Consider the following 25,942-nt stretch of genomic DNA (forward strand, 5'->3'; position numbering starts at 1 on the left):
GATAGAAAATTGCTTTTGCAATTTTCTTCATTTTTAAATTTTTCTTCAACAATCACATATTACTTTTGTAGTCGAGGAAGAAGTTAGCTTTGTCTGGAGCCTTTAAGGGGTATAAAATCTACTTTAGAGTTAAATAGTTGCACTTAGAAAATTAAAAAATAAAATCAGACTAAACTATAACTTTCCTTGTAACCCCATACTTTGCAACACGGGGAGACCTCACTATTCAAGCTGACTCTTCTCCATTTAGGGTGGTTGAATTCATAAAGGCCACCTCCACCACCGCACACCCCAAATGATCCCACAAAGTAAATAAACATATTCTCAAATTCCAAACCCGGAATCAAAATGCAGCCAAGGATCTCAAGCTTCTGAAAGCGATCTGTCGGAAACGGATCTTATGGCAGCTGAAGGATCTCATGTTACCACCCTGGAAACACACCCCAGTGCATCCGATTCCTTCACCCAGCCCACAAACTCCACTTGTTTCACCTCCTACCTGCCAAGCAAGAAGTAAAGACCATGGCAGACAGCATGCTGTATGAAGAGGCAAAAGAATCTCAGACAACAGCAATATGGTAGGCACTTTGGACTTTATCTTATTCCACCACCATCATCTTACCTATAAGACAGTCCAAAGTTACATTGCTAGTCATTTGCATAGCCAAAAATATGGCCTCGCTTGCATGATTCCAATTTCCACAAGCTAGATCCATCCTAGGTCTGATGCTACCACATGGCATTGGATGAGTCACTCAATGCTCCATACCTCAGTTTCCCCCATATAAAAATTGAGATAATAATATTTACCATGCCTTCTAAGAAAGTGATAGTGAAGATCACAGGGAGAAATATATGAGAAAGTGCTATATGAACCGTAAAACTCTCTGCATTTGAAAGGGATCAGTAGTATATTTTTAATAACATCCTGATGTTGGCAAGATGTTGGCCAAGTCCTGAACAATGCAACAGTGAACTGTGTAAAGTAAAGTGAACTGTGGTTCACTTTAGGTGATTTTTGAAATGATCTAAATAACCAGGCCACATTCATAAAGTATCTGCCTGAAATAAAAGGATGTCTGCCTCAACTACTCCAATCTCACGTTCTGTCCTTGGCCCTGGCTCTAGTGGCTCATTCAGGGCATTTGTATTCAGCAATTCAAAAGGATTCACAGTTTCTGCTCCTAAGAGACAATAATGCCTGTGGTTTTTCAATGCCCCCAGCAAGCAATAGTTATGCCAGGTACCACTGTGTCTCATGGTTGATATGGGCCTGTTATTTCAAGAAGGACCACACCTGGCAGGTGGCCCAATTGGCCTGGAGTCTAGCACCTGCTGTGCCTGCAGGTTCACCTCCTCCCCCACAAGGCAACCTGTTCCAGAGAGGCCAGAAGCTCTAGTTGTTAAGTTTTTCTTAGGTTGAATTAAAATCTGTCCCACCGTAGTTTTCATTCAGTGATTCTGTCATTAGGTACAACATGGCACCACACCAGTCTCCATTTTTTCATGAGATATCCTCCCTCGAGTGTCTGAAGATAACACTCTTCTATCACTTCCAAGTCCTACCCAGCCTCATCATCTTGCCCTGAGTCTATTTCATTATAGTCCATCTTCAAAAGCAAGACCAAGAACAGAATGCGGGCACTCCGGAGATGGTCTACCTGAGGCAAAGGATTGCCAATTCCAGTGCCAACCCACAATATCATAGTCATTTGTAATGGTCTCTATTCATGTCCCAGAATGTAAATGAAGAAAAGATGTTTTGATGATGAAGAACTGGAGTACAACATTTTGAAATGTCTAATGGGAAAAGAAAACTTACTAAGGTATATTTTTTAAGCCAAGCTCCTATAAGTGGTTGTGTTTAAATATTATCGTGTTCCCTGCTATTTCTAATAAAGAAGCACACAAAAATAGATTCACGGGTGACCTGGTTAATAGGAATCTCCAAACTCACTGCACACTCCTTCCTCATTATACAACCAACTGCAAAAATCAAACACTGTGAAAGGATATTCAAGGTACGTGTCGGACCAAGCAGGCCCGTAGGAGTCTGAGTCTCGGTAAAGCAGCTGTGCAACAGAAATAGCTTTAAAGGCAGAATATAAAATGTGTATACTAAAAAAAAATTCAAGGGAAGAGAAAATATCTTGGCTTTTTCCACTGTTTTATATAAGAATATTGATTTGAACAAGTCCATATGCAATTTTTTAAAAGGCAATAAGGACCCCTCTGAAATCGATGACACCTGAGTGGAATATCTGAACAAGTCACATTCCAGTGGGAGGCAATTAGTGGACAAGCGTCAGCCTGTTTTGTACATGAGGGCTTTCCCTCCAGAAAAAGAGAGCGCAGTCCATGTAGGTCACTTTAGACAACCAGAGGGTCCGATTTATCATGCAGAGACTGGAATTCCCAAGAAGGGAGGATGTCACTTGCTCCCCTCCCCTGGTTTGTTTAGAAGAGGATTTTAGCTTCACTGGCCTTCACTGTCTTCACCAAGACAGCTGGTAAGAAAAAGGAAAAAAAAAAAAAAGATTTCCAGTTTTTTAGCCTTGTCCATGGTCCTGAGGAGCCCATGCTGTACTCCAGCAACTGGAGTAGAGACAGAGCCACTGATCACTTACTGGTCAGTCCAATCTGTCCCATCAGATCCAGTGTCTAGTGACCTGCCCCTGGAAACATTCGTATTGTGCTGTGCCATGAGGCCTTGGGACATTCTGAGGAGGGATACAAGAGTAGGGGAAGACAGGAATTTGATTTCCTGGGTCTGAAACAGATCTGAAAGAAAGCACCATCTGTACTCCCAGGCCCAGCACATTGCAAAGGCACATTGCAAAGGCAGGCACACTGCCAAGCAACCACTGGAGGATCTGAATGACCTCTCATCACTCTGCAGTACTCACAGAGGTTGGCACTATCTGCAATGGAGGTAAGAGGCCTCCACCCGATGTGGACGCAGTACTAGAGCAGGGAGTCTGGTCACATTCTCACGTGCTGTCTGGGGGTCTGAGTTCCTACAGATCCATGTGTATAGCAGTGATGGTGTGAGGCTCAGAGGTGCATCTAGGTATCAGGAATAAAGGAAGCATCGAGGAGGAGTGCTTTTATTGATTCTATAATGGTTTGGGGAAATCTAGCATGAGTGAGGCTCAGAGATAACAGAGGCACAACCCCTGTCTTCCAAATCTTGCTGAGCTACTGAGTAAGAAGAGACATACACACACCAACACCTAAGGCACAGGCAACTAATTCCAACAGAACTTGGGGGATGGAAAGTGATATAGGATTTGAGAAGACAGAAAGGATTATCAAGAATCTCTTCAAGAAAGTTCTACTAGGGTTGAAAATTTGAGGATGGATAGGATTAGAGTGGAGAGAAATGAGTTCCAACAAAGAAGCTAATTCTTTTCCCTGGCACAGAGAAAAATCTTACTACCACGAAGCATGAGAAGATAATAGGAGGGACATAGGTGGGGCTAATTTGGAATAATTTAACATAAGGGGGAAGGCGGAAAAATGAAAGGAAGAGAATCTCAAAACCTAGATGGAAGAAAAAGAGGCTGGGGGAGAAAAGCCAGGTCCCGAAATGTTTCTTAAGGTGCAAGAAATGGCCTTTTTTAGGATCCTCAGAGGCAGATATGAAACCTTCCTTTCTGCTTCTTTCTGCTTCTCAAGAACAGATTGAAGGAATGAATGCAGGCTAAAATTCCAGAGAGACCTGGGGCTTCATGGAAAAGAGTCATATTCTTTTTAAATTTTTATTTTAGGTTCAGGGGGTACAGGTGCTTGTTTGTTACATATGTATACTGCATAATGGTGGGGACAGTACAGCTATCCTTCAAATATTAAACATTATACCCAGTAGGTAATGGTATAACCCTCACCCCCTCTTCCACTCTTTCCCGCTTTTGGAGTCCCCAGTGTCCTTCTCTCCACCTTTATGTCTACGTGTACCCATTGTTTAGCTCCCACTTATAAGTGAGAGCATGCAATATTTGATTTTCTGCTTCTGAGTTAGTTCACTTAAATGGTGTCCTCTACCTCTACCCTTATTGCTGCAAAGGACACTATTTCATTCTTTTTGTGGTTGTGTGGTATTCCATGGTATATATGTACCAGATTTTCTTTATCCAATCAACCATTGGTGGACACTTAAGTTAGCTGCATGACTTTGCTATTGTAAATAATGCTGCAATGAACATGTAAGTGCAGGTGTCTTTTGGGGTATCTGTGCAGAGGAAACAAAAGCATTCTGTTAAAAAGATTAATATTCTTCATTCCATTCCATTTCTGATGGTGCTGAAATAACTTCTGACTCAGAGAGCCCAAAACCCATGCAGGGCTCTTCAGAGGGAAAGACATTGGTTCAAATCCAGGTGTGGTTGCTTGCCAACTAGGTTGTTCAGCAACTTACACAGCCTCACTGAGCCCTGGTTTCCTTAGTTGTAAAATAGGAGGAAAATTCTCACAGGGTTATTGTGAGGATTAGAAATAATGTAGATAAACCATCTAGCACAGACTGTGGCATAGCAGAGACACACAAAAAGGGGATATTACCATCATTATCATTAATATTATTAATTTTGTATTATCATTATTCTTATTTTCAGAGGAATGCTGTAAATATTTAAGAAGAGAAATAAATAGAACCACATGAAAGGCTAAGAGGGAAGATAACATAGTCGGTGTATTGAAATCATAGCTTTTATTGCTATTATAGTCTTTCTCTTTTGTACCAACAATACCATCCACAAAGATGGCTCGTTTCCACTGAAATGCAGCTGCCCACTCCTCCTGCCAGCTGAAACTCAGGCCTGTGAAGACCCCGTACTGCATAAACATTTAAAAATCTATTTTTGTTGTCACAAGGTGCTGACCCTGACGGACGGAGAAGTTTGATGAGAACTTTGTCTTACCCTCTCGTCCTCCCACAAGTGCTCACCTCCCATGACCTGCTTCCCAGGGGGATGCAAAGGGAGAAGCATGTCATTCAAAATATGGCAGAGGGCCAGGGACTCCAGCAAACAGAACCCACAGCACTCACTGTGGCAGTCCCCAGGCGGCCACAGCCATCAGGGCCCCAGGGTGGCATCTCCTCCAGCCCAGTCCCTTGAGGAGAGAAGCTCTTGGCTTGGTGTTCCCCACCAGGTGAGCATCCTTCTGTTACAGATTTGGGCTATTTCCCTATAAAGCTTCTCTAGAATATCTAATAACCTACTTTCCACCCATACTATCCCTCACTGGCCCTTTAAAGATAGAATTTAAGACTCATGGACACTTCAACTAAAGAGCAGCTCTTGCCTTTAAGGTAGGATTTCTGAATTTCCAAACTGCCACTCCGTGTGACTGTGCAAGCTCTCCAGTATCAGGGATTGTGACTACTCTAACAATGATCCCAACAGGACCTGGCCCCTTGTGAGAGCTCCTGACCCAGAAGGAATAAAGATTTCACTGAAGTACTTCCCCTGAGCCAGGCCTTGTGCTGAGGGCTTTATATAAATCATCCGATTTAATTCCCTCAAAGAGCTGTGTAGACTTGTCAGCTTCATTGTCTAAATGAGAAGACTCGGGGTTAGCAATTAAGTAACTCACCCAGAGGTCACTCAGCTCCTAAGTGGCACTCAGTTTTCCAAGCCAGGGCTGACCCCTGTGCCCACGGCCTTCACCCCTACCCTGGGCCTCTGTCCTCAGCACTGGGCATGCCCTTCAGTTTGTCCCCTGCCACCTCCAGCTCGCGACCACCATAAAAATTCATAAAAGGAAAGCCAAGGACAGACATTCAGTGCAGAATTAATATGCTGGGGCCTGAAGAGCCTCGACTGTCCAGGTAGAGCCTTGGAAGCTTTTTCTGACCTCAGTGCTCAGACTCTCTTTTCTGTGTTTGCCTGAACTGAGCTGGGACGGGCTAACATCTGCCTGGACATTCTAGTTCTGCTTCTGCCTGCACAACCACGATTCTGCACCTCTGCAACCTTACTCGCCCTCAGTAGATCCAGGACCTACTGCTGCCCTCCAACGTGGCCTGACACCTCGAAAAGCCGCTGTGCCCTCTGCTGAGTCCTGCTGGCCCTTCTCCAGCCAGTCTGGGACCTTCCACCAGATGATGCCCCCTGCTCACCCATGCCACCACCAAACAGCCTGGCCCCGAGCCCAGCTGCCCTTGGCAGTGCTGACCAGCTCACCAGCTCCCAGAACCCAAGGCAGAGAGGCTGAACTTTTCTCTCCTTCAATTTTGACAAACTCCACAGCCGACTAAAAATGCTACCAATTAAGATGAACTATGACCTGGTTATGAATGTGAAACAGACAGGAGGCCTTCCACTGTTGTTTAAACTCAGCCAATTTTAAAATTATTCCTCTCAAAAAAGCAATTGAACTTGTTTCTACTTTGATTTATTAAAACAAAGGAGAGGGGCTAAGACTCTGCTCAGAAGGGAGGGAAGTATGGGAGCGAGGGCTGACTTGTTTCCATACTTGGTTTGCCCTTTTGTTATAATTTTGAGTTTTTATTCCCTGAACCTTAAACCCATATTTGGTACTTTGGTGGCTGTTGCCTGACGTTTGCTCCCTTTCCCCTGCCACTGTCCTTCTGTGGAAAGAAAAAACTCCTTGCTCTCTAGGCTGTCTACCAACAATGGGAAAAAGATTCAGGAGGCAAGCGGGTGGTTTTCATGATCATCTCTGCCATGCCTGCCAGTGCAGGAGCCTCAGAGGATGGGCTGGAAGCAGGGTCTGTCCTGTCCCCATCACACCTCTCTCCATGTGAAGGTGGTAATGCAGTGCTGGTTGCCGTGGCAGCAGACAAAGCAGATTTAGAGGGGAAAAAAAACAGAAACAAGAAAAGTACTCTAGAAATGAAATCATCTGGCTGGGCGTGGTGGCTCACACCTGTAATCCCAGCACTATGAGAGGCTGAGGTGGGCAGATTATGAGGTCAGGAGTTCGAGACCAGCCTGATCAACATGGTGAAACCCCATCTCTATTAAAAATACAAAAATTAGCCAGGTGTGGTGGTGCGCGCCTGTAATCCCAGCTACTCTGGAGGCTGAGGCAGGAGAATCACTTGAACCCGGCAGGCAGAGGTTGCAGTGAACCGAGATCATACCACTACACTCCAGCAAAAAAAAAAAAAAAAAAAAAAAAAAATGACATGAAATCATCATGGTCTTCCATAAAATCATGCCAGAGAAAGGGAACAGCAGGCAGCTAGGGTGCAGCGCAGGGGAAGACGTCTGACCCCCACTCCCGGGACCACCAGCTCCAGCACACACTTTTCTTTCATTCACACACCACCTGGGTCGACAGGCAGGAGAATCCCCCATGCAGCATCTGAGAGCAGGGTGAAGGTCAAGTACACAGCCAGCTTGAAGGACCCTTTCAATTCCCTGTTTCACAGGATAAGGATCTTTCTTCTGGTCTGAGGCTGTCTTTCCCATTCCTGATGTTGCTCAGATAAAGGAATCTGGCAGTCTAGGTAGCTTACCGTACATCACCCAGATGCAGGTGCAAGCTCTGCTTTCCAGCCTGAGCTTTGTTTAAAAAGAGAGAGAGGGAGAGGGAGAGAAAACTCCCCACACCACTGCCTTCTCCTGCCTGGCGTTGCCAGGAGCTGCATCGCTGACTCACACCACTTGAATAATTGCCTTTTAATGGCACCATTTTCTTCACCTATAAAACCAGGTTCTTTGATTCCTGACTCAGAGGCATCGGCCACTGCTGGGCACAAGCACCTCACCCCAGCCGCGGGCCGTGGAACCAGAGCTGTCAGTCTCACATGGCACAGGCTGGCCTGATGACATCTGGGAAGCAGAGCAGCAAAGGCAGCCCCAGCCTGCAGGGCGGTTCTCTGGTCCAACCTCCAAGGGCAGGCACACGCAACTGATTCTTTGCCACCTCTCCTCTCTCTGATCCCTTGTCCTTTGTTTGCGTGGACAAGTCTGAATTGTAGACTCCAGGGGGCATGAGCAGAGCAGGTGCTGACCAGCCCAGACCAAGACTTCAGATTTTCACTGTAAATTCTATGCAAATCCCACAGATTTTCTATGTGATTCACCAAATGGCCTCTGCTTAAGTCCTGGACATACAACATCACTTGGATTCTCTCTTTATTCATGAAACGAATTTTTATTGAGCATTTACTATACGGCTGGTGCTGCTATAAGCACTCAGTCTGCAGCAGGGAACAAGGTTCTGATCTCACGGGAAAGGTTCACATTCTGGGATCCAGCACACACCACCCTCCATAAACACAGACAGACTTCCCACCTGCTTCAACACATAAATAGAATGAATATTCATGCCAGCTGGAAGACAATGGCTCTGGCAGGCCCACGTGTCATCCTTCTGGAACATCTCCTTAGCCTGTAGGTCCTTGCTAAGGCTCCAGTACTGTACCTTTGCCTCCACCTAACAGGGAGACCAGGGATCTGAGTACCAGAGGCAGGTGGGGACTAGCAGAGACTCTGCAAGGCAAGAGCCATTCTATCTGGCTTTCCAAAGGTACCCTGCAGTGGCAGCTTTGGGGAGAGCCCAAGGTGTCAGGCGGTAATGCGCAGCAAGCCCAAATGCACCCAGCTGATGGGTCCGGGCAGCATGATGGAGCGCAGATGTCAGGGAAAGTGCGGATGTTTTTGTAGAGCACTAATGGATAAACTCCAGCACCTTCTCCAGTCACAGCGGGCCCAAAGCATCTGCTTTCTCTTTCTGCACTTTCAGAGGGATGAAAGTGAGTGACAGGTGGAGAGCTTGGATTTTCAACTAGTTTGCCACTTCAAGTCAGACCAAAAACAGAGCCCATATCATGGGGGAAAGCCAGAGGCAGAGAGAAACAGAAAAGATCACTAGCCTGCAAAGAGAAGCAGGGAGAGGAGGAGAAAATATGAGGGAATAAAACATGCTCCTTATGTTTCCTGTCGCTCATTCCATCACACCAAAGGGCTGTGCACCCAGGCGGAAAAGCCACTCACATTTTAAAGAATAGGCTCCTACCCTCCCCCCACTCAACGGAGAAAAGCCTACGTGGGTCCCCCCACTTTACTATGTATTGGCTACCTGAGTGAAGCAAGTACCTGCTCCAGACAGGTGGATTTTCTTAACAAGCTGAACGACTACAGGACACTTCCTTTCAATGTGAATGCATGCCTTCAAAAATACAGTTTCTAAATAAGTATTCCATTACTGTAACTTGTTTACATGATTTATCTTCACAAGACTGCCCCTACAAAACCAGACAGATTGAGGGCAGATTTAAATGCAGCAATGGCATTCAGGGCCCAGGGAAGCAGAGTTCTGCACCTGTATTCAACTGCAGAGGAAGGCACCGACGAGACAGACCAAGCTGCTGCAGGGAAAACTATTATTTTTATTTGAATCCATACTCCGAGGTTGCTGCAAGTGCTGTCAGTCAGCCAGCAGACATTCTAGTTCCCTTCTCCTCTACCGCATATTAACTTGACTGGGCTTCTCCGAGGAATTCTAACTGCTCGGTGCTGATTTGTCTCCTGACCTTCCTAAACTCAGTGAAAATGTAGAGTCCATGTAAAAGTATCTAGAGTGGCCAAGACAGGAAGATACAGGAATTTAAATGTTGCAAAGGCAGAGGAAGGGACTCACTATCCAGTTGCTCCCTACAAATCTCTACACAGCAGCCTCCCCCGTCCATGAAATCTTTCCATTAGAACTTCCTTTCAGATTTCAGAGCTGGTTTGAGATCTTGTGACACCCCCTACTTTGGGATGCAGTAAGAAATCGGGAAAATAATGATTGGTTTGGGAATTCAGCCACTATGGGAAATTAACCATAGAAAGGTTATTGTATGTGTATTAGGATCATCAACAAACAATGGGGAGATTGATGAAACTTAAAATATCTGGCCACATCAAGAGTTGAAGAAGGTGTGAAAATGTATACAGGAATTTTTATACATTTTCACAGGAGGATAAGCTGAAAGTTAAGCATCATCTCATCAAGCTGAACAACCCAGCAACTGCACTCCTAATTTCAGGCAAGAAAAAATCTTGCTCACGTACAACACAAGGCATGTAAGAGATGATGATAGTAGCATTGTTCAAATAGCAAAGCCTGTAATCAGCCCAAAAGCACACCTACAGAAGAGTGGATGAATAAACTGAGGTACAGTCACAGCAACAAACCAGAATACAGAATACAGAATCATAGCAATCTAATATTTACATGAAGAATTTGAATCAGAAGATCACATCTACAAGATCCTTTTTATAAAGTCAAAAACAACTGAAATGAAAATATAGACATCTTGGGCCTACATGTAGAAAAGATACAACTCTAAAAATGTTTGGCAGAGAAATGAGGACAAGATTCAGGATGATGCTTGCCTTAGGTTGGGGAGACAGAAGGGATGAGAGAGAAACACATGGACAGATGTAAGCGGTTGCCAGATCTCAGCTTTGCTTTAGAAGATGTTGTACGGGTGCTCATTCTGTTATTAACGATGGTAACTGATGTTAGTGATAGTGAGATGATGATGATAGGTAGATAAATAGATAGAAACATAGGTAGATAGAAACTAGATAGATGATGGATTGATTGACAGAAATATAGATACATACATAGACAAATAATGGCTGGATAGATACCATGTACACAATAATGATGAGAGACAATTTTCTAGAAATGAATCTTCCACACCCTCTGCAATAGAGACATTGTTTTTTTCATTTCTCCTGGCCACAAAAGATCAGACTGAATTTCTCAGCCTCCTTTGCAGTTACTGCACCACATAATTGAGTTCTAGCTGATGAAATGTGCACAAAAATGATGGACACAGTTCCAGGCCTGGCCCTTAAAAACCTGCTGTTTGATCTAACCTCCTCTCCTTCTGCAGGCTGGACGTTGCAGTCCTGGTCAACTTTGGAAGCCACATGGTAAAGAAGGCAGGGTCTCTGAAAGTCTTGGTTCCTGGATGACTGTGTGGAGCAGAACCCCCTTTCCCCAACCCCTGGTGCCCATTGGACTTTTGTGTCAATGGGAACTAAACCTCTAAGGCACTAAGCCACTATGATTCCAGGATTTATCCAGCATGACCTTAACTAACTCTACTTGAACCTGAGTCACTTGGCACGGCTGGGGAAAAAGAATACACAAAGTGCACTTTTTACCCAGTGAAACCTCTTATGTGCTTTGTAGGGGAGCATTGGAAAAAGCCAGAGATATTCAAGGGTCTGAGAGTCCAGAGACCAAACCTAATCTCTTGTCTCTCCAGCTCAGCTCTCTGGGTCATGGCACTAAACAGTGCAGACCTCACTGAGAATGCTCATTCAGGTCAGTACCGCTCGATTTCTCATTTGAACAGAGTGTGGCTTCTGGGGGCTAAAATCAAGCAACTCGTGGGAAAGCAGGGTATCATCGCAGGACAAGGCGTGTGTCCTGGTACACGGGCTGGGAGCATCTTTACAGATGCGCCAACCAGGAGAATGTTCTCAGGTACCAGTGGCACCTGCCAAGAAGTCTGCTCTGTTTCTCTCTGGTTTGGAACAGACCCATGCTCCTCACCCCTGGCACATTGGTGTTGGTGCCTTGCAGAATCTGCTTTGCCATCTTGTGAGGGGCAAACGGAGCAGATGGCCCTGACCACTGGGATGCCAGGTAATGAGCAAGTGCCACACATCGAAGTCGCAGGGTCTTGTCACCTCGCCAGAGATGACAGAGAGCTGGGCCATCTGGCAACAGCCCTGATGCTGGGGAGGAGGCACACATCTCATCACTCCACCTCTTAATGTAGTTACACTGTCAAATTCTTCCCTCAAATCCGTTCTTCACGCCTTTTAGCTGAGGTGAGCAGCAGTTGGCCAGTTTCCAGGAAATGAGACTGCATTGATATAGATTCATTCCCTGGCTGGGAAGTTCCTGGCTCTGGGGACAGCACGGAAGCATCACTGTGAGCTGGTGATGCCCTTCTTTTGTTTATTTTTTTATTTCCTGAGACAGTGTCTTGCTCTCTTACCCAGCCTGGAGTGCAGTGGCATGATCATGGCTCACTGTAGCCTCAACCTCCTGGGCTCAAGCAAACCTCCTGCCTCAGCTTCCAGAGTAGCTGGGACTACAAGTGTGTGCCACCATGCCCAGCTAACTTTTTGATTTTTTTAAGATGGGGTCTCACTATATTGCCCAGGCTGGGGGTGATACCCTTCTAATGCACTCCTCACTCTCCTCGTCAGCTCTGCTTAAGCCTGGCAGTGAACTATTGGTGTCTTCAACCATCCTGCCCACCTACCGTGGCCAGACTGACTCTCAGTCAATGCCACCAGCCCTGCCCCTCCTAACACCCTCTCACGCTTGCCAGGTGGGGGAAAGAAGACCAGCATCAGGGAAGAGCTGGAAGGAAACAAAAGACATGAACAGTTAGGTGGGCAGTGAAGGAAGGATTTGGAAGGTGAAGAGGCCAAAATAAAGGGGCGGGACATGAAGGCAATTGGAACTGAGTGGCTTAGAGAGAATGAGGTCACATTAATGATGGAGATAAGAATGAAAACATCACAGCACCAGAAAGGGCCATAGGGACCATCTAATCTCACCCTTTCACATTCCCAAATAATATGGAAAAGACACCCTGGAAAGTGATGAAACTTATCCAAATGTACCCTGTACATAAAAGGCAAAATGGAGATCTCTAACTCCTGAAATAATGTTCTTTCCCTGCAGCTCACTGCCTCGTCCAGAATATTTACTACCTTCCTTTGAAGAATCACCTTGGGAAGGCAGAAATCAAAAACACCTTTTTAAGCTTTGGAGAAACAAGCCCTCTGTGACTCTGACCAGCAGAAGCAATGGTGCAGAGATGCCTAAAAAGACTACCTTCCAGGTCAGATCCCCAGAGGCTGGCGAGACGAAAGCAAGGGCCAGCGACAGGCAGCTGTGCTCAGGTGTGCCTTGCCTCTTCTGCCACCCTCCAGAAACTTACAAGTAAGCATTTTGTCTAGAATGGCAAAGCCCAGAGGTTTGTGAGACGTGAAGATGTTAAGGTCAAATTGGAAAGTACATTTAAGTACAGATTCCACCTCAAACTGAGTGCTAGCTACAATCCCACCACCAGCTATCTACCCAAAGGAAAAGAAATCAATATACCAAAAAGATACCTGCACTTGTATGTTTATTACAGCACTAGTCATGACAGTGAATCGACCTAAATGTCTATCAATGAATGAATTGATAAAGAAAATGTGGTTTACCATAGAATACTATGCAGTCATAAAAAGAATGAAATCACACCTTTTGCAGCAACATGAATGGATTGGAGGTCGATATCTTAAGTGAAACATGCCAGGCACAGAAAGTCAAAAGCCAGGCGTGTTCTCACTCATAAGTAGGTGCTAAAAAATGTATAACACATGGACATAGAGTGTGGAATGAAAGACAATGAAGTCTTGGAAGAGTGAGGGGGTGGATGATGAGAAATTAGTTAATGAATGATGGCTAACCTAAAAGCTCTGATGTTACCACTGCACATTCTATGCATGTAACAAAACTGTGCATGTACCCCATACATTTGTATGAATTTTAAAAGGCAATTCCTGTTATAAGCAGTAATTCCTATTTCCCACCAAACAAAACTAAGTGGTGATCCTCCCAAGTCAGTGGGCTGTGAGATGCTTACTGATGGAGTGGCCTGGACTCACATAAAAATAAGTACTTGGAAATCTTGTGGTGGACAAGGGAGATGCATGGCTGAGGTGCCCTTTCAAGGAAGAAATGCTTGCCTCTATTTGCTGAGAATACAGTTGGCACTCAGCCTTCAGCAGCCTGTCCCTTCAGGAACGGCTTGCTTCAGAGAGCCATGCCCCCAAAATCACACTCCTCCAGGGTACCCACGGCTACTAACTGACAGCTGCATAGGTGAAAAAGCCCAGTCACTGCAACACAACATGGACCAACCCTGACGGGCCTTTTCAGCTCCATGACTCCCCATGCAGTTGGCTGAGGCTACTGTACCTGCACCAAAGCCCAGTTTCTCCCTCTTTCCAATCCTGCTTCTGCTCTTCCCTCCACAAATATCCCTCCCAAGAGCCACCCGGTAGGCACCCTGAGCACTAAACTCTGCAAAGTCTGTTCCCTGGCAAACCCTGACTGTGGCATTTCTTCTCACTCACCTCCCTATGAAGCAGAGCTCACACAGCCCTACTGTGGACCTCACCTCATTAGACACTGGCAACCTGCTACATCCGTTAGTCAGAGAGCAGATCCATTCCCAAAGATTCAGAACTCCTCCAGGAGTCCAGAAACGTATTGTCTGAGTAGCATTTATGCAGTACTAGGCAAGGCATTGTTTCTGGTGACGCTGTATTCTGAGATAGGTTCAATACTGCTTAATCATATGCAAAAGAGAGAAATAAGCTAGTGCCGAATTCTGGTTCCCATTCTTTTGATCTCAGTCCCCAATGTAGTTACAGTTACTATAGTACCATCTGATTTGAACCGATGATTCTAAGTTCCATAATGTCAAAGAAGTCATATTTCAATAACACTTCCTACCCACTGCTAAAAATATTGTTTCTTCCCACACAGCTATTCCTAATGAGATATTACAAGCCACCTGGCACCCGGGGGAGTTCTTCGGCTAATTTTCTGTGGAGCCCCACATAATGGAAACTGTGTACAATAGAACCCTGTTGGATTCTGGCGTCAGGGGCAAAAAGAAGAGCAACATCACAGGCTACTTAGTCCTATAGGAACAATGGTCCTTGGCAACATCATTCGATCTGCAGCACGACTCCAGGGTGAAACGTAGTACAGTCTAAAGTGTTTTGCGGTGAACCCTCCAAATGAGGAGCTGGCCCCAGTGGCAGTTGCACTCTCCCCAGGACCTCAGCCTACCCCTCAGTTTCTGATAAGAGCCAGTTTGAAACCTGAGTAACTGCTAACTCCTACTGGATGTAAATGCATCTGGGACCAGGCAAGGCCTCCAGCTCAGCTGCATGACCAATCAATCCCAGCCACTCCAGAGGCCCGCCCCCCTGCCACCAACAAATGTGCCTGCTCCCTGTCCCTTCCACGTCTTGTTAAATGCTAGACTGTGTTCTCTCCTCTGCATCTGTCATGTGCTAAGCATTGCCTCTCTGAGACATCCCCCTACTCCTCTTACCCAAGCTGGGTCAGTGCCCCCTCCCCAGGCTCCCAGGCTCCCTGTGCACCCCCATAGGTGTGCACGCCCGACAGGTGTCGTACACCCCTGCAATGCTGTGCTTGGCTGCCTGCTCTTCCTCTAGACTGTGAGCCCCTTAGAGGCAAAAAGTATCTCTCTTCTCTGTACTCAGTACCCAGCACCATTCTAAGCACTTTAGCCCGATAATAATAAACTGATAAAATAACAAGATAAAATGCACTGGGAATGGAGTAATAAAAGTAAAATGCACTAGTGTAATCTATTGCTTCTCAGTAGAACTCCCTGTTTCTATTTTGAGTCTTACCCTGAACATTGTTAAGAAGAGTCCAGAGGGTGGTCCTAAAGAGAGCACCTGCAGGATGCACTTCTGCACTCTCCTGGGGCAGAACAGTCTCCAGGAAGAGCCTGGCAGCACGTGCCCACAGGTGTAGACATTCCAGTGTCTAGAGCCAAGGGAGGAGCTCCACTCTCTGGTTAGAAAATGATGCCTCTGTGATCAGAAACAGGTCTGGGTAGAAAGTATTAGGTCTTCCCTCCCCCAAGCCCCACAAGGCCCTCCTATAGGTGAGGCACCTGAACATGCAGGTGATGCCAAGAAAAAGAAGCAAGTGTGGCTCCTGGGGGCAGCAATGGTGGTCCCCCAAGGGACTAAGCAAGTGCATCAACTGCCCCTCTTCCCACCAAGTGCACCTCTGTTCTGAGCTATACCCTCCCATGGCCTCATCCACTATTCAGACCACAGTGAACTTGCAGAAACAGGGCAGCGATTCAAGCCCACGTGTCCGGACTCCAAATCTGGGGGTCTTTCCAGGGCTTTTAAATCAAATTGTTGGCTTAGCATTTCCTTCAAGGGTCTTGTAATCCTTATTAAAGCACTCCAGTTATCTTCCAGTTATCTTTCTTTCTTTTCAATTGCTGAAAGGAGAAATAATTTGTGGCCCTGACAGAATTCTAGATTTCACAGTCAGAAAAGTCAAAGCCGATTCTAGGCTGCAGTCCACCCAGCCTTGCACAGTGCCTGCCTGCACTCTTCCATTTGATTTGGGGGTCAAGAGAAAGCAGTGATTTACAAGTCATCCTCACCTGCCAGTGACATAGAAAGTCCATGAACAATTAGGCACTTCTCATCACTTAATTCCACTTTAAATTTCTGCAAGAAGAAGGTAATAATGATGGAGCTGTGACACGGCTGGTCCTTGTCTGGTCTTTAGTCAACCGGAGTCCTACAGGGTATTATAAAATACATTTAGTTTTTAAGATGGAGTTTCACTCTTGTTGCCAAGGCTGGAGTGCAATGGCGCGATCTCTGCTTACTGCAATCTCCGCCCCCGGGGTTCAAGCGATTCTCCTGCCTCAGCCTCCGGAGTAGCTGGGATTACAGGTGCCCACCACCATGCCTGGCTAATTTTTTGTATTTTTAGTAAAGATGGGGTTTCACCATGTTGGCTAGGCTGGTCTCGAACTCCAGACCTCAGGTGATCTACCCACCTCAGCCTCCCAAAGTGCTGGGATTACAGGCATAAACCACTGTCCCCGGCCTAAAACACATTTTTTAAATGACTTCTCCAAAGCATCTGTAGCTCTGAAATGCAAGCCCCTGACAGAGAGGCAAGGCCAAGAAGCAATTTTGGTTTCCTTCTACCCATCTCTTCTAAATGGAGCAAAACTGTATCAAAGTCTCTCATTGCTAGGACCTTGTTTATAAATATGAATCAAGTCCTTCATTCTAACACATTTCATTTGGGCAACCTCTCCAGTCACTGCTCGACCCCACAGCCCCATGACAAAGGCCCCAGATGTACAACTGACCAAGTGCTGGCTGGATCAGAGACCCAGCAGGAGCTCATGGGGCCCTGTGTCCAGCTCACTCCTAGGTGGCGTTTGTATGTTGCAAGATGGGTCAGAACTGGAAGGGAGCTGAGGAAGAGACCCATAAGATCCTGCTTTTACAGGGGACAGAATGCTTCCCAGGAGAGTGGACACTTCCTCTTCCCACTGGACTAAAATCTCTTCTCTGGTCTTTCTAAAGCAGCAGCAGCAAGCCCTAATATTTTGGGCTTTTATCTCCAGGTTCTTAGCACTTTTCCAGCCTTCAACACTCACAGTGGTTACTCCACAGAAGTGCAATATTGACTCAACAGCTGCCAGCTCTAGGATCTCAAGGAGACTCAAGAATCACACCTGAGACTGCTCCTTGTCTACTCTCTGCAGAATGTGTGCATGCAAGTCATCACTACATCCTGGTGGCATGAGATGGCAGAAGCTATCAGAGAAATGAAAATCAGTTGAGTGGGTTTGATGCCAGCCTTGAGTTTTGGCTGATTGGGCAATTGGGGCATGACAGGAAAATAAATCCAGCAAGAAAGTGCACACATTTTTAAGATCAGTCCCTTCTGTCTTTCCCCTCAATTTTATAGGCTATGTACACAGTGCACCTAGAAAACAGAGACTCACATAACTGGAAATGGAACAATTCAGCAAAAGTCCAACTGATAGACCCTGGGCTTCTTCTTTAGCCCAGCCTGGAGCACCCTGGAAAGTGCCCAATGATTCCACCAGCCGACCTAACCGCTGAAGAGTGACAGGAGAAGAGAATATTGTTTTTTTCTAAAGAAAGGAGGTAAATAAAATAATAATTTACCACATGTGATAGGTAATTTTATGTGTCAACTTGACTGGGCTAAGGGATGCCCAGATAGCTGGTAAAACAGTATTTCTGGGTATGTCAATGATGGTGTTCCCAGAAGAGATTAGTGTTTGAATTGCGTAGACTGAGCAGAGATCACCTCCACCAATGAGGATGGGCATCACCCAATTGTTGAGGGCTAGAATGGGACAAAAAGGCAGAGAAGGGTGAGTTTGCTCTTTCTCTCCTTGAGCTGAGACATCCATCTTCTCTGGCCCCTGGGATATGGGTGCTCCAGATTGTCAGTCCTTCAGATTCAAGCTGAATTACATGACTAGCTTTCCTGGTTCTCCAGCTTGCAACTGTCAGAATGCAGGCCTTCCCTTGGCCTCCATTATCATGTGAGCTGATTCCTGAAATAAATCTCATATATGTATATATACTCTTTCTCTCTCTTCTCTCTCTCTGCATGCTCTCTCTCATTCTGTGTGTGTGTGTGTGTCTGTGTGTGTGTGTGTTCTGTTTTTCTGGAGATCCCTGGCTAATACACCTTGCATTAGCAATAAACTTTCCAGCATTCCAAAGTGATCCCACATTCATCATATTTTAAACTCACCTGGGGTAGTAAAAGTGTCTTTCTTACATCTGGCAGATGAAGAAACTGAGGCCTCAAGAAATTAAGTGACTTGCATAATGTCACATGGACTGTGACAGAATCAGGGTAAGAACTCAGGCACCTATTGATTGCATTGGTGGGAGCTCAAATAATAAGATTCTTCCAGCAAGGATGGTCCACTGGGTGACCTCACCACCATAAACTGCACATACTCATGCACCAGAAAGACAAAAGCAAGATACTGAATTCCCTGGTCCACCAAAGATTCAGTTCCCGTTAACATGACTGCAGGTGCTGAGCGAGTCTCTGGGTAGAATATCAATCACCAATAAATATCGCATCTACAGCTCTTACAACTTCACCTTTCAGTGAGCGCAGTTCCTCCACTTTCATGCAACTTGGATGTCCTCCCGAACGAAGTGTGTGGATGCCCTGGGTCTCTTCCCAGATCAATATGGGCAAGCAGCTCCAAAAAGAAAAAAAATGTAGGCATCTTCATTATTATTTTCAAAAGCCTTGCTTCTCTAGAGAAAACGCTCTTATTTCAAGATTTGACAGTCTGTTGATTGCCCACAGAAGAGGACAAAAAGTTAGAAGTTATTAATGGGTATCTCCAGGCAATTAAAAACACGCTGCCCTCAGATTCTGGTCTCTCCCAGACACTGTGTGCCAGTTGACAATTTTTCTGCTTCTGAAAAATAATGCGGCTTTTGCTGAAGTTGGTAAAATGGTCTATCAATAGGCAGATTATAGCAGCCTTCTGAAAAAAAAAATAACAGTGTCCTGTAATCTAACTACAGGCGAGACAGGGGCTTATGTTCAGGCAAGATAGTCCTGACACAGTGAGAACCCCAAGAGACCACTGGGAAGACACAGTGAAAACCTGTGTTTGCTGTCCCAAGGAATTGCAAAAAAAGAAAATTTTTTAGAAGCCTGCTATGAAATGTTTCAACCTCACTAGTTCAATACACTTAGTAGTTAAAAAAAAAAAGAGAGAGAGAGACTAAGGGTGGAGGGGGCAGGGAGGGTGAAAAATGTACTTAACAATGATAGAGCCAAGCATCAATTAGGACCGGCCCCAAAAGACAACAAGATGTCAAGAGGAGAACCAGCCAACTGACAGATGGCCCTCCAGCAGAGAGGAAGCAGGACTTCTCCTAATCTGTGAATCCTGGAATTCGAAGGTTTGGACTTCAGCCTCTTTTAAACTCCAGAGAGAGCATCTCTACCACAGCCTTCCCAAGGTATTAGGAGAGACAGCAGCTGGATCTGTCAAACTTTCACTAAACAGTCTGCAGACCAGCCAGCCCCAGCTGAGACCGGGAGATAGCAACTATTTGTACACCTTCTTCCAAACGCACCACCCCGCTCCCTACCAAAATAAATAAATAAATATACTTGGCGGTGTTTCTTTTCTTATATATAACCTTTTACATCTCTCTCTCTCCCTGATCCATGATCCATTCCACCATGGCCCCTATCATCCCACTCAACCCAATCCCCAGCCCACAAGGAAGCCAGATTCTCCCATTTCCATAAATTCTTCTGGGACACACAGGGAGAGCAAAGGCGCAGAGCTCAGGGCTGGGACAGCAGAGCTCTGGTCCGCAGAGGGAGAGGGTGTCCTGGGCAAGGCTGAAGCTGCCGCGGAGCTGCCTGGCTCTGGATTCCATAATTAAAGTCACTGGGTGTTTGATCACCTCCTCGATGCAGAGTAATTAAAATCATTGCGCTGTTTGTTTTTCATTTCCTTTGATAAATGGTGAAAACTGCTAACGAGCCACGGCAGCGTCGTTCCACCTCACTCCCCCTTGGCGTCCCCGTTTCCAGGAGCATCCTGCATCTTTCCAGGTTGAGACTGACTCAGGAACTGCAGGAGCAGGGCTGGGCATTGCCAAAGAGTGGGGACTTGGCAGGGCAGACCCGCACAGCTGCTGCAAACGTGTATGAGGCTCACCTCTCAGAGAGAGCTGCTACCGTCCGTTCCAATGTTTAACGGCAGGAGGAGTTCAGGTAGGTCATCATTTTATAGGGAACACTAAAAGCATAATTCAGGCTGTTCTGTATGGCTTTTAAACACACACACCCTTCCCAATCCCTTATAAAAAAGGAGTGGGGAATGCCAGGCACAGTGGCTCATGCCTGTAATCCTAGCACTTTGGGAGGCCAAGGCGGGCAGATCATTTGAGGTCAGGAGTTCGAGACCAGCCTAGCCAACACGGTGAAATCCCATCTCTACTATAAATAGAAAAACTAGCAGTCTGGTGGCGTGTGCCTGTAATCCCAGCTACTCAGGAGGCTGAGGCAGGAGAATCGCTTGAACCGGGGAGGCACAGGTTGCAGTGAGTCAAGATTGTGCCACTGCACTCCAGCCTGGGCAACAAAGAAAGATTCCATCTAAAAAAAAAAAAAAAAAAAAAAAAAACTGGGGGAAATCCAGTCACCTTGGAGAAAATAGCCTCTGTAAGTTTCAGCCTCTCCCTCTAAAAAATGCGTAGAGTCATATTTGCTGTTGATTACACTAAGGTGTTAATGAGAATTAAACAACGTGTTACCCAGGAAAGCACTCCTCAAACCACAATGTCTACATGATGTCAGGAAGTTGCTGGCATTGTTCTTGCCTCCTTGCAACTCAAGAGTGGAGAAGCAGAGAGCTTGGCTGTTTCCCAAAGCAACTTAAGCCTCCCTAGTTTAAGCCAGGTGCGCTGAGGAAGAACAGGGAAGGGGAGGACGTGGGAAGGCAATGGGCGTTCCTGGGAAATTTCCGCTTCTTCCTCTGCAGCATGTCAGGTATGCACTGAGACCTCATTATCATGGCCCTTAGGCTTGAGGCAGCCAGCAGAGCTTGCAGATCACAGACTGCTTTCCCAAGGAACTCCTTCCCCCCTAAATTTCACGTTCCCTATAATTGGGCTGTGAGGGAAATGAAGGCACCTGCAGAGGTGACTTCTGTCCCAGGAGTCTTCCCTGGCATCCCCTCTCTGTGGCAGCTGAAGTCCGTCCACCAGTGCAAGCCAGCCCTGCTTAATCAAACCGATGTCTGCAGGGCTCCAACAGAAAACCCTGAGGTCAGCCTTTCTTTGCCTCCAGAGAGTGCTAACCTACCCACAGATTATGTGAAATCATTTTGAAAGCACACATGATGTGTCCTCTAATTTTAAGTTCCAGGCTTTTTCTCAGACCCACAGGGACCAGGCTGCCTTCTGGCAGTGGGCAATGTTGTAAATGAGGAGCGGTTTATCTGCTGGAACACTAGATTTTGTCTCCCCTTCTGTCTACCTGCTCCTTGTGTCATCCACTGTCCTGGGAAAAAGATGTTAATAACCCAAACAAAGGAAAACGAAACCCAACAGCCTAGAGAAACAAAAGGAGAGGGCTTCCAATGGTGGAAAGTAATAACTGTTGAAGAGAAATGATTGTCCCAAAGCAACACCAGCCCATAAGAAAGAACACAAGCCTATGGGTGACACATCTGCCCTCGATGTGGAAGTCAGACTTTCCACTGTAGGACTCCACCCGTTGTCCATCACATCTGATTTTTAGTGTGATGATTCTCAGGAACACAATAAAATGTTTGAATTAAGGATTCTACCAACACCATCACTGAAAAAACATAGTGATTTTCTTCTGTTGTTTGGAAGAATCTGAACCTCTTGGAGAAAAGTGGGAGGTGGCCTGGGCATGAGTCAGGCAGCTGAGGAGGAAAAAGCACAGGCTCTGGGGACACAGGCAGCAAGCTGTGAATGCTGACTTCACCATTCGCTAGTCATATAAATTTGGGGAAATCATTTAATCTCCAAGCCTCAGTTGACTCATCTGTAAAACAGGGATAATAATAACCACATCATAACACTGTTACAAGGAGAAAAAAATATAAAAAGTACCCAATGGTTCTTGGTGCATAGTAGGAATTAAATAAATGGTCGCTACTATTATATTACTCTTGGTAATACCAGTACTGTTACTCAGGAATTGGGGGTGGTTGTATAATTCTTTATTCATTTCCTTCTTTAATTCAAAAATCCGTCCATTGTGGTTCCTGGTTCCACAAAAACAAAGTCGGCACCTACATCATTCTAGCCACCCCCAAATGACCTGCTTTGGAAATGACTCCAGACTCAGCAGCAAGGAGCTCTCCAAGGTCCCCTGCAGGTCACCGCTCTGTGTCCTGACAGATGGCGAGCCATGCGGGAGGACAAGCTGCTGTCAGGCTGGAGGTGCCATCCCATCCCATGCCATCCCATCCCATGCTGGCATCAGAAGTTCCCGGGTCAGGCCTGCACAGCTGCCTAGAGACAGCCAGGAACCCAGCCTGCAAATCTAGGAACAAAGCTGGGGGCCAAGGGGCGTGGGAGGAATTGACAAAGCCTGTTAGCCTCTTCCCTGGCTCTGCACTGGCCTCAGGCCACTCTCAACACACAATTGCCCTGTTTTCATCATCTTTAAACCAAACAAACACAGCCAGGCACTCCACAGAAAAACAGGCTTCCCTTCTGCCTTTCTGAGTCCTTTCATTATTTACTCGTAACATATTTATAAGTAATGACATTTCCCCACCCACCTCTCTCCCACAGATCCAGGAAGAAAGAGTAACTTAAAATGCTAGAAGCCTCCCAAGAGAAAGAGATAAAAGATGTTCTATTTAAATCTCTTGGGTCCCCAAAACTTGCAAAATGATTTCCCAGGGATGCCACCTGTCCCCTGAAGAACACACACCTGCCTGGATTCTCAGATGTTCTCTTGTACCTCCGTCACCCACAACATATCCCCAAGAAAAGGGTGGGGAGAGAAGACAACTTACCCAGATGGCATCACTCACTCTGTTCTCTCCATGTCCACAGCACCAAGACGGGAGAGAGGGATCAACATGATCTTTTATTATGTGCGTGTGTGTGTCTCATTCATGAGGATCTCCTTCCGTGTCTAGATCAGTGGTTGGCACAGAGTAGATATGTGACCACTATCTGCTCAATAACATAGCAGTTTATGTGCCTGGATATCTAAAGGGGCTCAAACCTCACTTGAGCCCAAAGAGTTCAACCAAATGCCATCAGCAAGTGTGCTGCCCCGGAGGCTTCCCCACCTAGTACCTGGCACAACCATTCACCCCGCTGCTCAGAATGGAAACCTGGGATCGCTCCTCATCCACTCCCTTTTCTTCCCACCCATCTGATCTATGAGCAGGACATGTCGCTTCGACCTCTGCAGTCCATGCTGAATCTGACAGTATGTTACCGTCCTCAGGCAGCACACCCAGGTCCTAAGCTGCCACTGTCTCTCACCTGGAGGACACCTGCCCTTCCTGCCTTCATCCAGACATCTCACAATCCATTCTTCATGCGGTCAATCAGATCCCGGCCCTCCCTTGCTTCAAGCCTGGAAATGCTGCCTAGGCAATGAAAATAAACTCCAAAGCCCTCCGCTGGCCTGTGAACCCCACCCAATCTGCACCCTGCTAGCCTCCCCCGCCACTCACTGCCCTCCTTCCACACTAGCCTTCCCCTCATCGACTGTGGAGCAAGCACAGATGTGGAATGTCCCTACAGCGAGCCCCCATCTGCACGGCCCAGGCCTCCCCTGCCAACATCATTCTACTCTCCTTTCTCTGCTTCACAGGGCGGATCACTGCAGACAGTCATGGAAAGTCTCTGTTTATGTGTTTTTGTCTAACTTCCGCCCCCCAAAATGTAAGCTTTGTGGGGTAGAGATCTCTTCTATCTTATGGATAGCTGTATCCCCACTGACAGGCACACAATAGGCACTTAGAAAACATTTGTGGGCTGGCTAAATGAAGTGCTTTATCTAGAGCTGTCTCCAGTCTCTGAGTTCTTTCTCACTAAATTTAGTTTCGCACACTCGTGCATTTACAGATCACATGGGGTGGGATTAAACTCCCCAGAGACATTACGTAAACCCTCACCTTATGCCTCTCCTTACAGTCCGGCAGTTACACATGTAAACATTCTCCTCAGGCAGAATATTCTAGGTCAGCACTTCTCAAGTTTTTTATTCTCAGAACGCTTTTATGCACTTAAAAATCATTGAGATTTCAAAAGGGCTTTTGTCTATGTGCGGCATATCTATCATTATTTACTGTGTTCAAAGTTAAAACTGAGAAATGTTTAAAATCTTTATTAACTCATTTTAAAATAAAAATAAACCATTACATGTTAATATATGTAATATATGTCTATAAGTTAACTATATTTTGGCCGGACATGGTGGCTTACATCTGTAATCCCAGCACTTTGGGAGACCGAGGTAGGCAGATCACGTGAGGTCAGGATTTCGAGACCAGCCTGGCAAACATGGTGAAACCCTGTCTCTGCTAAAAATATAAAACTTAGCTGGGTGTGGTGGCGCATTGCCCGTAATCCCAGCTACTAGGGAGGCTAAGGCTGGAGAATCGCTTGAACCCAGGAGGCGGAGATTGCAGTGAGCCGAGATTGCGCCATTGCTCTCCAGCCTGGGTGATAAGAGCGAAATTACATCTCAAAAAAAGGAAACAAACAAACAAAAAAAAACTTAACTATATTTTAAATGCAATGTAGTATCCTAGGTTGAATCCTGGAACACATAAAGGATATATAATAGAAAAACTAATTCAAATAAAATCTACTGTCTAGTTAATAGTTGTGTACTAATGTTAATTTCCTAGTTTTCACAAGTGTACCATAGTCAGGTAAGATGTTAACATTGGGGAAAACCGAGTGAAGGGTTTATAAATACTCTTTGAACTATGCTTGCAACATTTTATTTTTAATTTTTAATTGACACATAATAATTGCACATATGTATGGAGTACCTAGTGACACTGTGATACATACAATGTACGGTGACCAGATCAGGGTAATTACCATATATACATATCTCAAACATTTATCATTTCTTTGTGTTGGGAACATTTAATGTCCTCCCTTATAGCTGTTTGAAGCTATACAATATATTATTGCTAACTACAGTCTTCCTATAGTTGTAGGATGTTAAATCAACAGAACTTCCTATAGAACACCCTATAGAACACCAGAACTTGTTCCTCCTATCTAGCTGCAATTTTTTATTTATTTTATTTTATTTTTTGAGATGGGGTCTCACTCTGTTGCCCAGGCTGGAGTGGAGTGGCACAATCTCGGCTCACTGCAGCCTCCGCCTCCAGGGTTCAAGTGATTTTCATGCCTCAGCCTCCCAAGTAGCTGGGACTACAGGCGCCTGACTAATTTTTGTGTTTTTTGGTAGAGACGGGGTTTCATCATGTTGGCCAGGCTAGTCTTGAACTCCTGACCTCAAGTGATCCACTTGCCTTGGCCTCCCAAAATGCTGGGATTACAGGCCTAGCTATAATTTTGTGTCCTTTAACAAATCTCTCCCTATCCCCCAGCCCCACTGCCCCTCCCAGCCTCTAGTACCCTCTGTTCTACTTTATATTTCTATGATATTGACTTTTGTTTAGCTTCCTGCAACTTTACTTTAAATATAAAATTATTTTAAAATAAAAGGTTCATTTTAAAAAGCTGTATTTTTAGAAAAATTGTGAGAAGAGGGACATGGTTTTTACATTTTT

The 25,942-nt window shown here is 45.6% G+C and overlaps 1 protein-coding gene across 3 annotated transcripts in view; it reads right to left on the bottom strand.

Moving 5' to 3' along the window:
• The window catches only part of ZMAT4 (zinc finger matrin-type 4), a 381,480-nt gene that overhangs the window by 306,610 nt on the left and 48,928 nt on the right, over nucleotides 1-25,942 (bottom strand). The window lies entirely within an intron of this gene.

Source organism: Pan paniscus, chromosome 7, assembly GCF_029289425.2.
Source record: "Pan paniscus chromosome 7, NHGRI_mPanPan1-v2.0_pri, whole genome shotgun sequence".
NCBI lineage: Eukaryota > Metazoa > Chordata > Mammalia > Primates > Hominidae > Pan > Pan paniscus.